Below are 6,230 nucleotides of genomic sequence, written 5' to 3'. Positions count from 1 at the left end.
GTGTGTGTACATGTGTGTGTACATGCTTGTGTACGTGTGTGTGTACATGTGTGTTTACATGTGTGTGTGTACAAGCATGTGTGTGTGCATCCCTTCATCATTGCTTCAGTGCAGAACCGACTGTGCTGTGTGTGGGTGGTCTGTGTCTGGTCTTCAGTGTTCAGTGCTCAGAGTTCAGTGTTCAGTGTTCAGTGTTTGCTCTCTGCAGAATCAGCTCATCTTCAAGCAGATCCTCTTTGGAGGCCAGTGGTAGAAGCTAGCCATTGCCATGGCAACTTGAGGCCAGCTGATGGCATTCCATCATCATGTGAGCTGAGGTAGTTTCACGCTGAGCTGTGGTGATTTACGCACCTTGTCTCCACAGATACCTCTCACTCCGTCACCTTTCTGTGTGTGTGTGTGTGTGTGTGTGTGTGTGTGTATGTGTGTGTGTGTGTGTGTGTGTGTGTGTGTGGATTTGTATGAGCAGACGAACCACTAACATTGACCGTAGAGATTTTAGGATCAATAGCAATTCTACAATTGTTTACAATTAGTTTGTCAGGACGGAGGGGCTGATGGAGCGTGCGGGTGGACAGGTGGGTGGAGAGTGTGCCCAGTTCAGGCAGGTGTGCCCAGTCCAGGCAGGGTGCAGTGGGCATGTGGCTACAGTGTGTGCAGAGGGCTGCAGCAGGTGCAGGTGGGGCATGTGCAGTGCATCTGGTCCAGGAAATGATGCATCACATGAGAGGAAAGAGGGCGAGGTAGAGGGAGAGAGGGAGAGAGGGAGAGAGGGGGGGGGGGTTGAGAGAGAGAGAGAGAGGTGAGGTCGAGACAGAGATGCACTTTCTCCTAAAAAAAATGAAAAAAAAAATTCACGAGAACACGAGAAATTTACACACACAAATTCATAAAGATAATCCCAAACTTCCAAACATTAACACAAACTGAACACCTAAAAATCATTCTAGGAGGGGGACACAGCGCCCCCCTCGCTGTTAAATATGTAACTACATGTCACAGCCTGAGAGACAGTGGGAAACGACCCCCCCCCCCCCCTTCAGCTTCAGAATGTGATTGTAAATAATTGAAATGATAACTTTAACTAAATGTTATCATATATTATTATTGTTATTTGTTCTTTGTCAGTGTTATTGTCATTGTTATCATTGTTGTAATGCTTTGGCAACACTGTACCCTATACAGTCATGCTAATAAAGCTATATTGAATATTGAATATTGAATATTGAATATTGAGAGAGAGAGAGAGAGAGAGAGAGAGAGAGGGAGAGAGAGAGAGAGGGAGAGAGGGGGGGGGTTGAGATTGAGAGAGAGAGAGAGAGAGAGAGAGGAAGGTAGAGGGAGAGAGAGTGGTAGAGGGAGAGAGAGAGTGATAGAGAGAGGGAGAGAGGTAGAGGAAGAGAGAAAGACAGAGAGAGAGAGAGAGAGAGAGAGAGAGAGAGAGAGACCTAAGGGTGAAGCACATTTGACAGTTTTGGGCGTTGCACTTGTATGCTTTATCCTATATTATCTATGATACATAAGCACCAGAAACTTGTAGTGTTAAAATTCATTCATCCATCCATCCATTGTCATCCACTTATCCAGGTCTGGGTCACAGTGGCAGTAGCCTAAGCAAAGAGGCCCAGGTTTCCCTCTCCCCAGCCACCTCCAGCTCTTCTGGGGGGATACCGAGGCGTTCCCAGGACAGCCGAGAGACGTAATCTCTCCAGCGTGTCCTGTGACTTCCCCGGGGTCTCCTCCCAGTTGGACATGACCGGAGCGCCTCATCAGGGAGGAGCAGTGACTCTACTCCGAGTCTGGCCGTACTCACCTCTCAGCCACTTGTATTCACAATCTCATTCTTTCAGTCACTACCCAGAGCTCGTGAACATAGGTGAGAGTCAGAACGTAGATTGAAATTCACTCCTAACACAATCCTGATTTTTTACAGAAAGCAACACGTTCCTTCCTAATACTCATCCTAATGAGTATTAAGTTAATGAGTGTTGCCATCTGGATGTTGTAGGTTTAACAGACTTGAATGTGTTTTTCATTGAAATGCAGTGTGGGGAAGGGGCCTGCACTTTAAACACTCTTTGAAACTACAGAGCATCAGATTTGTGTGCAGTTGTTCCAGCCTAATGGACAGATGAGTAATTGAGGCTTCTGCTTATGGGACAGAGTCTCTCATTGTGTGTGTGTGTGTGTGTGTGTGTGTGTGTGTGTGTGTGTGTGTGTGTGTGTGTGTGTGTGTGTGTGGGTGTGTGTGTGTGTGTGTGGGTGTGTGTGTGTCCTGATGTGAATCATGTAAGTGTAATGATGAACCAGACATGCCTGGTTTGGATCAAATCAGCAGTCATGTACACTAAACAAGCACATAAAATCATCACGGCTGCAGGATTTAATTCTTAAAATCATGTTTGAAATAACGCAAGTATCTTCTGGCTACTACCTTTACAGTCTTGTTTCTGCTTTCATTTATCTGCCTATTTCTCACTCTGAATCAGAGATCATTAACACTGCTGTGATTTGTTCTGCTGTGACCCGTCCAGTTTCATGTCATCTTTATTTATAACCAGTACAACAGTCTGTTATGGGCAGAACTAGGTCAGCTCAACCGGTTTAGTCCTTTATCATTTACCGCCCCGGTCCTACCACACCGGTCCTACCCGCCCCGGGCCTGCCTGCCCCAGTCCTACCTGCCCCAGTCCTACCTGCCCCGGTCCTACCTGCCCCAGTCTCCTGCCTGCCCCGGTCCTACCTGCCTCAGTCCTACCTGCCCCAGTCCTGCCTGCCCCAGTCCTGCCTGCCCCGGTCCTACCTGCCCCAGTCCTACCTGCCCCAGTCCTACCTGCCCCAGTCCTGCCTGCCCCAGTCCTGCCTGCCCCAGTCCTACCTGCCCCAGTCCTGCCTGCCCCGGTCCTACCTGCCTCAGTCCTACCTGCCCCAGTCCTGCCTGCCCCAGTCCTGCCTGCCCCGGTCCTACCTGCCCCAGTCCTACCTGCCCCAGTCCTGCCTGCCCCAGTCCTGCCTGCCCCGGGCCTGCCTGCCCCAGTCCTACCTGCCCCAGTCCTACCTGCCCCGGTCCTACCTGCCCCAGTCCTGCCTGCCCCGGTCCTACCTGCCCCAGTCCTGCCTGCCCCAGTCCTGCCTGCCCCAGTCCTGCCTGCCCCGGTACTGCCTGCCCCGGTCCTACCTGCCCCAGTCCTGCCTGCCCCAGTCCTGCCTGCCCCGATCCTACCTGCCCCAGTCCTGCCTGCCCCGGTCCTACCTGCCCCAGTCCTGCCTGCCCCGGTCCTACCTGCCCCAGTCCTGCCTGCCCCAGTCCTGCCTGCCCCGGTACTGCCTGCCCCGGTCCTGCCTGCCCCAGTCCTGCCTGCCCCGGTACTGCCTGCCCCAGTACTACCCGCCCCGGTCCTACCTGCCCCGGTCCTGCCTGCCCCAGTCCTACCTGCCCCAGTCCTACCTGCCCCAGTCCCAGTCCTGCCTGCCCCAGTCCTACCCGCCCCGGTCCTGCCTGCCCCAGTCCTACCCGCCCCGGTCCTGCCTGCCCCAGTCCTACCCGCCCCGGTCCATACTACTTTCTGAGATGGAGGGTTTAGGACAGGGCCTCATCTACAGTCCTTGTCTGAGTGAGGCCAGTCACGAGCACACACCTCATTAAACATACACTACACCAGCACACCCTCAACACAACAACATGGACATACCTCATTAAACATACACTAGACTACACATGCACAACAAGAACAAACAAACCAACAAAAAGGACAATGTTGGTCAAATCAGGAGGGACCCAGGCCAACAAAACAAACATACACCCACTTCAAAAAGAAACACCTGACTATACCTTAAAAAAAGAAAACTTACTACACTGTGTAATGATTACACTCACTCTCTAGACAAAACACACAAACTCCCACTACCCAAACACAATGGCAGCCCCTCCCTACAGACACACAGCTATACAACGACATATAACTGAATATTTACATAGAGTTCATTAAAGGGCATGACCAGTCTTGGTAGTCCAAAACAAACCACTATACAACTACAAGATTTATCCCCAAACACCAACATGAAGCCTACAGCAATGTATCCAGTGCAGTGTAGAACACTGTTGGGCTATTGTAAAGCATGAGAGTGGCCAGCAGAGGGAGCTGTGAGAAGCTATAGAGAGAGAGAGAGAGAGCGAGAGAGAGAGAGAGAGAGAGAGAGAGAGAGAGAGAGAGAGAGAGAGAGCAGGCAGATTTGTGCTGGCAAGCACAGGCACATAGAGAGAAAACAGGACATCCACAACACACACACACACACACACACACACACACACACACACACACACACACACACACACACACACACACACGGAACTCTCAAAAAATAGACTTCAGTTCTCTGTAGACTTTGAAGATATTTGTAGTCTGACCACACACCATCATGAACAAACACATAATTCACCCAAGAAGACACACACACACAAGAAGAACACGCATGCATTAAACATTATGAGGCTCACTCAGGCAAAGCACGGCTGGAGTAAGGGTCAGTTTTGGGGTCAGATGTCAGTGTTAGGGTCAGGAGTACATCTTAGGTCTGGGTAACGCTCCACAGTGGTTAAACCATCAGAGGGAGAGATGAATGAGTGGAAATGGGAATCCAGCAGAAGGGAAGTCTGAAACAGCTTCAGTGATGCTGCAGCTCCTAATGCCATGTGTGTATGTGAAAAAGGGGGAGGGGTCAGAGAAGGGTGGTATAGAGATAGAGAGAGAGAGAAGTATAGAGATTGATAGAATAGAGAGAGAATGGTACAGAGATAGAGAGAGGGGGTAGGGATAGATAGATAGATAGATAGATAGATAGATAGATAGATAGATAGATAGATAGATAGATAGATAGATAGATAGATAGATAGATAGATAGATAGATAGATAGATAGATAGATAGACAAGTAGAGAGAGAGAAAGGGAAGGAAAGGTTGAATCTCTGTGAAATTGAATTTTCACTGACCCTTAAAGTGAAGCACTGGGTATGACTTACCCTCAGACCACTGCTCATCATCCATGCCAGAATGTTTGTGTGCACGTGTGTGTCTGTCTGTGTCTGTGTGTGTGTGTGTGTGTGTGTGTGTGTGTGTGTGTGTGTGTGTGTGTGTGTGTGTGTGTGTGTGTGTGTGTGTGTCTGTGTGTGTGTGCATACGCCCCGGTGTTTGTGTGTGATTGATGGCCTCAGCGTTGTGGTTCAGTTGTCAGGATGTAGCATATGTTAATGAGGTACACTGAGATTAATCACCACTGCCCATATAAAAGGTTATTACAAACCTTCTCTCTCTCTTTCTACCAAAAAACAAGAATTCATGAATACACGATGGTTGATTCAGATTTGGAAGATAAGTAGAATTACATTGTAAACATTTAGCATGAATAACTATGTGTGGATGTTAAATGTAAATGGTGTGTAGCTGGTGGAGAAATGGGAGGGGGGGTGAGGAGGAAGGGGGTGATGAAGGCCTCTTTTCACTAGATTATTTTCTATGCATGAGAGACTTAGGGTTAACTGAGATTTGTGGTGTACACATACGTCTACTTCATTGTTCAGTACCCCATAACCCCCTTTGGGTACGTGTGTGTGTGTGTGTGTGTGTGCGCACCTTCGGGGCTGTATGGAGAGTTGACTGACAAGTCCCTGGGGAGATCATTTTCTGATGGGACACCCCACTGATATGCTGCATACATACATAGAAAGAGGCAAAGAGTGTGTGTGTGTGTGTGTGTGTGTGTGTGTGTGTGTGTGTGTGTGTGTGTGTGTGTGTGTGTGTGTGTGTGTGTGTGTGTGTGTGTGTGTGAGAGAGAGAGAGAGAGAGAGAGAGAGAGAGAGAGAGAGATGGAGAAGAGAGAGAGAGATGGAGAGAAAGAAAGATGGAGAGAGAGAGGCAGAGAGAGGGGAGGGGCGCACCTCTGAAATTGAAATATGGTAATAAAAGTCAGTGCAGTGAGTCAGTGACGCATGTTGGCATTTTGCCAGCTGACAACGTGGTCGTTCCTCTGGGTGTCAGACCTGGGCCCATTTCAAACAGCTAGATCGCTTCTGGCACAAAGGCCAGGTGTGTGAAGTTCAGCTGTTCTCTCCCAGACAGTCTCAGTGTCCTGTGGTCTGAGGGAATGCAGTGTTGATGGTGTGTGGGTTGTGTAGTGGTGATGGTGTATAGGGTGTGTAGAGTGTGTAGGGTGTATAGGGAGCGTAGGGTGTGA

The sequence above is a fragment of the Brachyhypopomus gauderio genome, chromosome 2 (assembly GCF_052324685.1).
Source record: "Brachyhypopomus gauderio isolate BG-103 chromosome 2, BGAUD_0.2, whole genome shotgun sequence".
In the NCBI taxonomy this organism is placed as follows: Eukaryota; Metazoa; Chordata; class Actinopteri; order Gymnotiformes; family Hypopomidae; genus Brachyhypopomus; species Brachyhypopomus gauderio.
The sequence above is the reverse complement of the archived record's forward strand: the minus strand, read 5'-3'. Positions refer to the sequence as shown.